Source organism: Physeter macrocephalus, chromosome 19 (assembly GCF_002837175.3).
Source record: "Physeter macrocephalus isolate SW-GA chromosome 19, ASM283717v5, whole genome shotgun sequence".
NCBI classification, from domain to species: Eukaryota; Metazoa; Chordata; class Mammalia; order Artiodactyla; family Physeteridae; genus Physeter; species Physeter macrocephalus.
Genome location: NC_041232.1, coordinates 78,652,727 through 78,663,141, shown reverse-complemented (window position 1 = coordinate 78,663,141; position 10,415 = coordinate 78,652,727). Strand labels below are relative to the sequence as shown.

The following is a 10,415-nucleotide window of genomic DNA, read 5'->3' as shown; positions in this document are numbered from 1 at the left end:
TCCCGTTGCGGAGCACAGGCTCCGGACGCACAGGCTCAGCGGCCATGGCTCACGGGCCCAGCCGCTCCGCGGCATGTGGGATCTTCCCGGACCGGGGCGCGAACCCGCGTCCCCTGCCTCGGCAGGCGGACTCCCAACCACTGCGCCACCAGGGAAGCCCCAAAACTTTCCACTTTTCAGTAGAGCCGCCAAGGGAGACATCATGCCACAAGCAACCAGCTGCTGGAGGAGCTGGCAGGGTCCCGGCTGCCTCCTCTGGGTGGAGGACATGGGGCCTATCCATGCTGGGGGGCACACTCAGCATGCCTGTGTCAATGCCACCTGGGTCTGTGGCCTGCTCCAGGGACGATGACCCCTCAGTGTGGAGAGAGGGGGTTAAGACATTGAGTTCTGAGCTGGACAAGAGCTGGACCAGACTGGGCAGGACCCCTGCATCCATCACGAGGCTGATGCACTTGCTGCAGCCCTTGCTGAGGTAGGACAGGGCTCAGTGGGTGTCCTGGAGGTGCAGGAGGTAGGAGAGGATGGGCCACATCTACTTCACTGCTTTTTCTGAGAGCAGGGGCTCCTGCTTCAGCACAAGACGGACAAGGTCCATGTGATGCTCCATAGCATTAAGACTGGTCTGGTTGATGACACCAGGGCCAGCAGGTGTGGGATGGCACTGCTCCAGATGATGTCTCAACTGTGGGCCGTCACCTGCTCTGTTACCAAGAGCCCCCCCTGCCTGTTCACACACAGTTACGAGAGGAAGGCAAGAGCTCAGTCAAGGGCTGGATGCCCCCGCCCTCCCCCAGTGGCTGGCTAGGGTCTGCTCCCAAGTCCCTGAAGCAAAATGGGTCAGAGCCCAGGCTGCCTCTAGCTACAGACAGCGGTGATGTCTTCAGGAACTCCACCAGCCTGGGAATGAGCCCTGCTTCAACAATCAGTTTTAGAGGAGGGTTCTCTTCCTGGGACAGAATTTTCCTGGCCCCCTGGGCAGCCGAGAAATATAGGTCTGGATCTGAGGCATTCACACCACTGATTATTCATGGAAGGTGAGGCTGGTCAATTTGGTCAGCTTTTCAGATGCTGGGTTGGGGAGAGGCTGGTGATGTTCCTTCTCTTTAAGGCCTGCTCATCCTCCTCCACCTTCCAGAGCCCTAGGCTGACTGCCATCCTCTGTTGCCACCTTATAGATGCATCTTTGCCTGGGCCATAAATTCTCTCAGCCTCTCTTCTGGAGCTTCTGAAGTTGGCATATTGACTAGAAGAAGTAAACCACCTGACAGGGAGCCACTGTGACTAATGAGATAGAAAGAAAGCAATATTCAAAGCCCAAAGCCAAGTTCCAACTCATAACTGAATAGAACACACAACTTGATATCACCTACAATGTTATTTAACTTTCTTAGGTGTCAGTTCTTTCATCTGTAGATTAGTAGTGATAATACTTGACTTTTCTAAAATCCAAAACTATTTTGAAAGAAGAAAATTATTAGTACATTAAAAAGCCTTTTAAAATGTATAATTCTCATTAACATTCCTTAGGCAATGCAATGGTTTTTCATTATGATCCTGCCTTCTGTCAGCACAAGTTCTATGACCCAGATATGCTGGGGGTGAATCACCCTAGAAAAGAACAATGTGCACTTATAGTGATATTTCTGAGCTTCTCAGAAGTCTGTAAGGTGCTGTGCTTAGGGACTCTATTTACACTTGCATTTATGTGTACACTTTCTCTCATTTCCCATAAAATAGTGACTAGGCACTTCTATTTATTGAGTAAAGTAATACATAAATCTAACAGATAGTATCAATTTTGAAGAAGATTATAATTTACATTGTGAGACTATACTGGCAGTTATTACACAGCCAAGGATGTACTTCTAGATTAGTGCAATGGATACATTAATAATTGCTCAGCTACTCCAGGTCAGCAATCACTCCTCTCTGTTTTCTCTAAGAACATCCATGTGCCATAATTCTAAAATAGCTACGATTATGCACCTTACTTGTTACTTGGACATCTGGTTAATATTAAGGGTATTTCAAATCACACAGAAGGAGCAAAATGGAAAGAGTAGGCACAGAAAAGTTTGTTAACAATTACGGCAGAAAAGTGGGCACTAGAGCTAAAGAAGAAGAGGAGAATGAATGATGGAAGAGAGTTTTAATTTGTTCTTATTTTTTAATGTTGGGTTCAAGCATGTTTAAAAGAAAATGGACTACAAGTAGATAAACAACAAAGATGAATTATCATAGAATATAAAAAGGAAAGGGATGGGACCCTTTGTACCAGGAAGGGAAAGGAAACCAGTGGGTGAAAAGGAATGTTCATTAAGAGAATTGTTACAGGCAAGTGAGGTCACAATTGATGTGATTTGCAGCGAGGTGGAGCATACCTGAAAAGAGTACATTTGTTTTAAATCTAAGCAAATGGAGAATGGGAGAGAGGCTGGTTAGAAAACATAGTAGGCCGTGTGGGAGAATAAAAGGCTAAATTGAATTTGCTATCTATTTTTATAGAGGAACTGATTTGTATGATTCAGTAAAACTCAATAGCTACAGAAATATTGAGTAGTTGTATTCATTTAAGGATGATACATGTGGACATTAGGTCATGATATTTGATATAGGCCATTAATTTAACCTTGGGAAGAAAGAATATGAAGATATAAGAGCCCCTACTGGCAGATGTGGAAGATCTCCAGTAGGGCTCTAGCCCTTTACGGAAGATTGGGCAGAGTCCTTGCAGACAGCAGTATCAAAGGTGGAGAAACCTGAATAGTGTAGAAGAAAAGCAACTAAGCACTGTAGATTTCAGCCAATATTCTATCATGGTAATGAACACATGTTCCTGTTGTGTGTAAGTGACATTTTTAATCACTGTTGTATATTCAAAGAATAGACTAAATCAGTTATATGGAGAAAAGTATGACAACTCTCAGTGGTGCTATGTATTTGATAAAAACTTCTTTGCAAATACTGCATCAAAAATTAATTAAAAAATAGATCACAAAGGTTAAAAAACAAGTGGTTATCATATTAAACTAGAAATCAATCTAGTACCACTTTGTAAATTGTAGGCTTTTACACTGAAAATAAAACAAATAGTTTTAAAATTATTTTTAAAGCAATTTCATCACTGATATAAAGTCTTCTGTTTTATTGACATTTAACTTATCCTTTCAAACTGTAAATACATTTACAAATTCAAAGTTAAAAACATCATTTACTCAGAATAGTCCTTTTCCAACATCATTTCAGGTTTTACAATGAGCCATGGGAAAACAGATCTTGCTTTGTCTCAAAGGGATTTTTCTGTCATTAAAAAAAGCTGACATACTTTTATCAGACTCCGTGTCATTTTTCCAAAACAGCTGTTTTAAGAAATATCAACTGAGTTCACATAAATATTTTGCCTTCTAGCTTCAGAAAGCCCCAGGAAGATCTTTCTCTGTCAGTGTGCTTGACTGTGAAAATATGAACTGGTGCCAGTCTCCAAGGAAAAGAATCAGAGCTGGAATTCTCTGCCCAGCTCTATGACAGAGACAAACTACATTCAAGACAGATAGTAATACGATATTCAGTAGGCTAACAACATTTTGCCATACACACACACAGTGCCTATATCACCACTTAGAGTAGAAATATCTACTGCAACGTTTCTAGATTCTGTTGGTGTCTGCATTTGGGTATATGTTATCTCTCCACTAACTTTGGATTCTGGATTCTTGATGGTGTTCTACTGCCAAGAAGTTCACTCTCAAATTCCCAAGCCAACCAAAAGAGCAGGTTTCTAAAGCTCCTTAATATACAAAGGAAGCATGTACTTAACATAAGAAATTGGTTTCTATTACAAAAACTAGAGAAGATGGTCCATGTCACTTAAGTACTCTCTTTCTGAATAATCAGTACAATACAGTCCAACATACCCAATTACTCCAACCAGATTTGTACAGTCTCAGCGGGGCCTTCACAAATACAAAATATTTTGATCTGGTCAGAAGCCAAAATGCAAAAAATGCAAAACAATTTGGGAAACTTGGTTCCAAGAATTCCAGAGGAAGCATTTCTCCAATTACAGAAAACAACTTCTTAAGCTCTTGCTTATTCTTAAAGTGCCAGTAAATCCAACAGTGTTTAAGTCAGAAAATATATCCACTTTTAATATCAGCAACATTGCAAATGAAATATATCTCCTTTTTCCAAAGGAAATAGTGACCCCAAAGTTCTTTGTTGGATTTTTTTGTTGTCAGCTAAATGTGCTAAGAAATCAGAGATAATTATAGTCAGTCTAAGGGTGAGTCAATTCACTGCAATTTTATTTAGCATTTATATTTTAAAATCTTTGAATTAGAATGCAAAATATCTATTTTATAAGTCATTTATCAGGGAAATAAATACATAATGGACTAATTGACCTCTAATAATTTATCTTTTCTGATTATCTGATACTCAAGATTCTGAGTGTTTCTTCTTTCAGACCTGCATCTCCTGCTGGGGCAGTAATTTAACACATTATAACCTAATTTATATAATGTAATGTCAGAAAGATGCGCTGTCACCAAATCTATAATGATAACTGCAGCAGAGCTGTTGAAGCATCCGGTGGCAATTATTACTTTGTCAGAAAATTTTCTACCAATTTTGATAGGTGAAAGGATTTGACTTTCATGGTGTTATTCTTGGTTTTAAGATGAAGATTTGCTTTATTGATAAAGACACACAGAAACATGTACATAAGTACTGAGTAAAATAAGATTTGGGGAATAGTTGCTGTATTAAAAAAATAAAGACATTTATCTTGATCATGTTGTGACTGCCCTTAAAATTTGAACCAATCTGAGTGAAACAAACTTTCAGGAGTTGTTGGGAGCCCACATGACAGATATCAGTGACACTCACTTAAAAGGAGGGAGGCATCTTAACTGAAGGCTTCTGCAGTATTATCTGCAGAGGTTGGAAGGCATATGTTTAAAAAGTTTTATTCCCTCAAAGTAATCATTTTTGGAATTATTATTCCAGAGAAGCAGGCAATGGGTTGCCTTTTATGCCTACGTAGCATAAATTGCACCAATACTGACTTCAGCTACCTTACAAATATCGCTGAAATCTGCTTTTAGATACCTCTTATCAGTTCATCCTTGCTTAAAATAGGGTGTGACAGTCCCAATTTGATACAGAGTTACTTTTCTCCAGGTTTTGAAATACATATTGTACAATTATATATTTCTGTATGTGTATATTGACATATTGACATCAAAGTCTATATTGTTTTGATAAATATTTCAACTACAATTTTGTCATACAGAAACTATTTTCTCCAGTTTACACCCATGAGCATGTTTGGGGTCTGTGCATTTCATAATTGGGAGCCACTGGGCTAGGGCATTAGAGTCTAATGGTTAACATCTTGTTTCTACACACAAAGAGATGAAGGATCATGGATATATTGGCTACCATATTTATGTCATTAGCTGTTATAAAACCATTGAGATACACTTAGTTTTTCAAAAGGAAAATGGTAAGAATTATTTTTGTTTAACCTTACACATTTGAAATCTTGACTCTCTAAATATATTAAATATTAGTTCTCTACCAAGTTTCCTGCTAACAGGTTCTCTAGCAAGTTTCCTGTTGGTCTCTGGATTGCTACACAAAGTCCTACTCCTATTATCAATGTTCACTTATCTCATGTGTATAGAGGATCACCTAAGTGTCAAAAACCGTGTGAGAAAATGTGAAATAAAATGTTGGGTAAAGCAGCCCCAGTCCTTGCTCTCAGGGAACAAATGTTTGCCTTCCTTTGTTCTCCTTGCTTACGCTTGCCTTTCTTTCACCATATAGGCAGGTAAATGACCTCCTTCTTCCCTGACCCGCTCCACACAGAAGCCATCTTGGGAATTGAAAAGTCAGAGAGTTTGGCATGAATTCTTTTGGAGGATGGATTTATGAAAGTGCTTACACGCTGAACCACTGCTCCCTACGGAATCTCAGACCTTTTTTCTGCCTCTGGAAGTCACACCCTTTTACCAGCCCAGTTTCCATCGCTCCATCCACTTCAACAGGTTTGGCTGTATGTGGCTTGGCTCCAAAAATGAACAAACTCTGAGGAATTTACCAGGAGGTGTCCTAGCAACCATATAAATAAATTGAATTAGATTTGCACTGTTATCATTGCATTGTTATTATGTCCAGTCACATTGCTGGACATTAGATCTCCAGAGCATATTCATCTTGGATGACGAAAGAGATCTGTACCTTTGGACCACCTTCTCCCCATTTCCCTCTTCCTCCAGACTCTGGCAACCATCATTCTACTCTCTACTTTTATGAGTTTGACTACTTTAGATTCCACATATAACTGAGATCATCCAATATTTGTCTGTCTGCCTTATTTCACTCAGCACAATGCACTCCAGGTTAATCCACGTTGTTGCAAGTGGCAGGATTTCGTTTCTTTTTATGGCTGAGTAATGTTTCACTGTATATTTATATACCGCATTTTCTTTATCCATTCATCTGTCCATGGACACATGTTGTTTCCATGTATTGGCTATTGTAAATAATTCTGTAATGAACATGAGGGTGCAGGTATCTCTTTGAGATACTGATTTCATTGCCTTTGGATATTCCCAGATATCCCAGAAGTGGGATTGCTGAATCTTATGGTAGCTCTATTTTAAACTTGGCGGGGGGAACCTCCTTACTGTTTTCCATAATGGCTGTACCAATTTATATTTCCACCGACAGTGTAGGAGGGTTCCCTTTTTTCAACGTTCTCACCAATACTTATTTTTTATCTTTTTGATGATAGCCATTTTAACAGATGTGAAGTGATATCTCAGTGTGGTTTTGATTTGCATTTTCCTGATGATACGTGATGTTGAGTACCTTTTTACATATTTTTGGTCATTTGTATGTGTTCTTTTGAGAACTATCAATTTAGGTCCTTTGCCCATTTTAAAATTGTGTTACTAGTTTTTTTGCTTTTCAGTTGTATGAGTTTCTTACATATTTTGGATATTAACCCTTTATCAGATATATGATTTGCAGATATTTTCTCCCATTCTATAGGTTACCCTTCTCTCTGTTGATTGTTTCCTTTGCTGTGCAGACTTTTTAGTTTAATGTATTTTTGCTTTGTTGTCTGTGCTTTCAGTGTCATATCTAAAAATTCCTTGCCCAGACCAATGTCAAGAAGTTTTTTCCCATGTTCTCTTCTGGTAGTTTTATAATTTCAGTTCCTATATTTCATCCTTTAATCCATTTTGAGCTTACATTTTTATATAGTGTGAGATTAAACCCTTAAGTGTTTCTCCCATAGTGATACATTAGCCCTTTCTTTTTGTTTTCTTTCTTATTTTTTTCCTCACTTGAAGTCATCCATGTGACAATAAGTCACTTTTATACTTTTGTTTAAGATTTTAAAAAAATCTTAATCAATTATCATGGTTTTGATAATTTGGATATTATATCACTCATGCCCAATACCATCCAAGATTCTTACATTTTAGGAAATACGGTTTTGAGCAAACTTGGGTAATGACCTCAGGTGGTCACTCACTCATTCCTTTTTTTTTTTTTTTTTAAGTAAGAATCGTCTTCCTAGTGACCATGTGCAATTTCAGGTTTGCATTCACTCTAGTAAACTGTGTAACAATCCAGATTATAATTATGACTATTTTTTTTCCTGAGTTTTTAAAGAATGTGTTTTTAAAAAATAAGCTCTGAGACAGTTTGACCACAGGATCACACTACAGAGGGTATTGAAAAATGTACAGATTCACTGGAAATGTTTTTAGTTACTGGATAAGATGAATATAGCCCATGGTGTATCATAAATAACTCTGCCTCTTTCATGTTTTCCAATGATACAGGAGCAAGACTTCCTGCTGTGAGTGAGGTGCTGAGTATTAAGATGGGATCTTCAGAAAAATAATGAGGTTTGGAATAACATATTAGTTATATGTAAGTAAAAGTTAAACACAGACTAGTAAAATTAATAAGGAAGAGGGGCTATAGGGAAAAGAGTAAATAATACTGTAATGAAAAGAGGAAAGGAAGAAGGGTTTATAGACACTCTCTTTATATGTCAGTTACAAATAATATTTGTATGGTGATCTATTTATGTAGAATATATACATATTTATCCCATTTTTAAAAATTGAGTAGTTTACAATATTTAACCACATATTAATAGAATATTTGGAATACATGTTTTATATACACATATACATATATATACCTACTTAAATTGTCAAGTAAAAGTGAGCATGATAAAGTGCATTAATATTTACAAAGCACTTTCAAATACTTAAAAATACTCAATTCTCGTAATTGTTCTTTTATGGATACAGACTCAGCTTGATGTAAGGATAATGTTTCTAGAACAAAAAGAAAAATATCCATAAAATGCTAAAATTCAGGATCATGAGGTACTGAATGATAGTAAAATCTTCAAAATCTTCAAAAATGAGCTGCATAGTGCTAGTAAATGGTATTCTGGAGCTGATTCAAACATAAAAGAGAGCCTGACCTCATAACTTGCCAGTGCCTTGGAACACTGCTTTCTCTAATTATCAGAGTAAAACCCTCTCTTCATGGCTCCTTGGCTTTGCATCAACATAAAGTGTTGAAATCACTAATTCCACCATATTCCAGAAGGTACTCGAGGGATCATTTTCTAATTAACCTGGCTTTTACACAGCATTCATTCATTTTTAGTTTCACTGATAATTTTATCAGCCAAAACACATTTCATATTTAAATAGCTTATCAGCTGCATTTTAGACAAATTGGTACAACAAGGATAACATTCCTAAAATATAATGAGGTACTAATACCCTTTTTGTACTTCCACTTGAACCCACTTAATTGCTGCAACGATAAGATCAACTCTATATGTTTAAAGCTTTTTATGATTTCAAATACAGATGACTTAGTTCACTAGTTCTGAACATTTTATATTTAAAGCAAATTAAAATAATTGAATGCTGAAAGTACAACTCTTAAAATGGCATGTATAATTTAATGCAGGTGAATTATAACAGCAAATAAGGCACAAAAATCTGTTGAACAAAAAAATCAGCCCCCTCCTAGAACACAGTCTAGAACAAAGTCATCACGGCTTTCACATATTACATGTCCTAGACCAAGTGACCAAGCCTCCTTGAACCGTGGTTTCCCCTCCGCAAATAAAGATAATCATAGTACTTGCCTTATGCAACCTTTGAGGGTATTAACATAGCACAGTTAAAATACTGAGTACAGTATCAGATACAACAGTAATAACTCAGAACATGTTATCTGGGAAATGTCCTAATATATATATATAAATTATTGTCTTTGATCTAGTTCTAAAGTTAGAGTTGTCTTGCAGGAGTAATACACAGCTAGCTTAGATGTAAGCCGTCTGTATCCCCCCAATACTGTGCCATACTCTGAGAGAGATAACCTTGAAAGATCATGTAAAGGCACAAGTTAGTCTGTCTTGAACACCAGGAGGAAGATTTGCCACGCCAGGAACCTACCAGCTTTGATGCTCACTCCCACCTCCCTGGACATTTTCTTAGAACCACACAAGGCTTCTCTGAATAGTCAAATGAAAATTGTTGGTGTTGTGCTCTATAATAACTAATGTCTGGAGGAGTAGTCCTCCATAATAAACTTTGTAGAGAATAATGTACAGGAATTGCATGCAAATATTTACTAGGTGGAAGTATAAGGAGATTTGAAGTCAGTATCACTGAAATTCTCATTAATGATATTGCAGGTACCTATGTAGATATTGTGGACCTAACTGCAGAATTTTTAAAATAATTTAATTATAGATTAATATCTAGGTAGAATATCTTTTACAAGCAAATCTCTCACTGTATTTCCTTAAAATGTCATGTTTCCAGAGTGCAATTTATAATGAAGTAATATATACTCTAGTGAGAGTTTGCAATCAGTTATTAAGGGTTATGATTAACAATTCACAAAGGACTAACTCTTCCTTTTGGCATTGTTGGAACAGGCAGATGATATATTAGAAATACCCAGGCTTACAGATAGAAAGTAATTATTCACCTGAACTCATTTATTTCAGAGTGTTGCCATTTCTCTAAATATAGTTCAGTTTCACATCTGCATGCTGACACTGTAATTTAGTAGCCATCAAATATATGAATGGAAGGCTTTTTAATTTGATGAAAAAAATGATGTTAGATTATTTTTATGGGAAGCAGACTAAGTACAAGTGAATCATGTATGAACCATGAGTGTTTGTGAGGATGTTATAGAAGCCCTGCTGAGCTTTGGCTAAAACATTAGCTCAGTAATTCAGTGCCAAATGTTGATTAATCGACTAAATTAGTCCTTACTCAGTGAGAAATAGAAATATCTTTGTAAAAAAAAATGAACGTTCTTCATACTGAAGTGGTATC

General features: G+C 37.3%; 1 pseudogene; it reads right to left on the bottom strand.

The window, feature by feature from the left end:
• Positions 1-1,241, bottom strand: part of LOC102993831 (importin subunit alpha-8-like) — a 74,341-nt pseudogene extending 73,100 nt beyond the window's left edge.
• Positions 1,242-10,415: the final 9,174 nt, after the last annotated feature.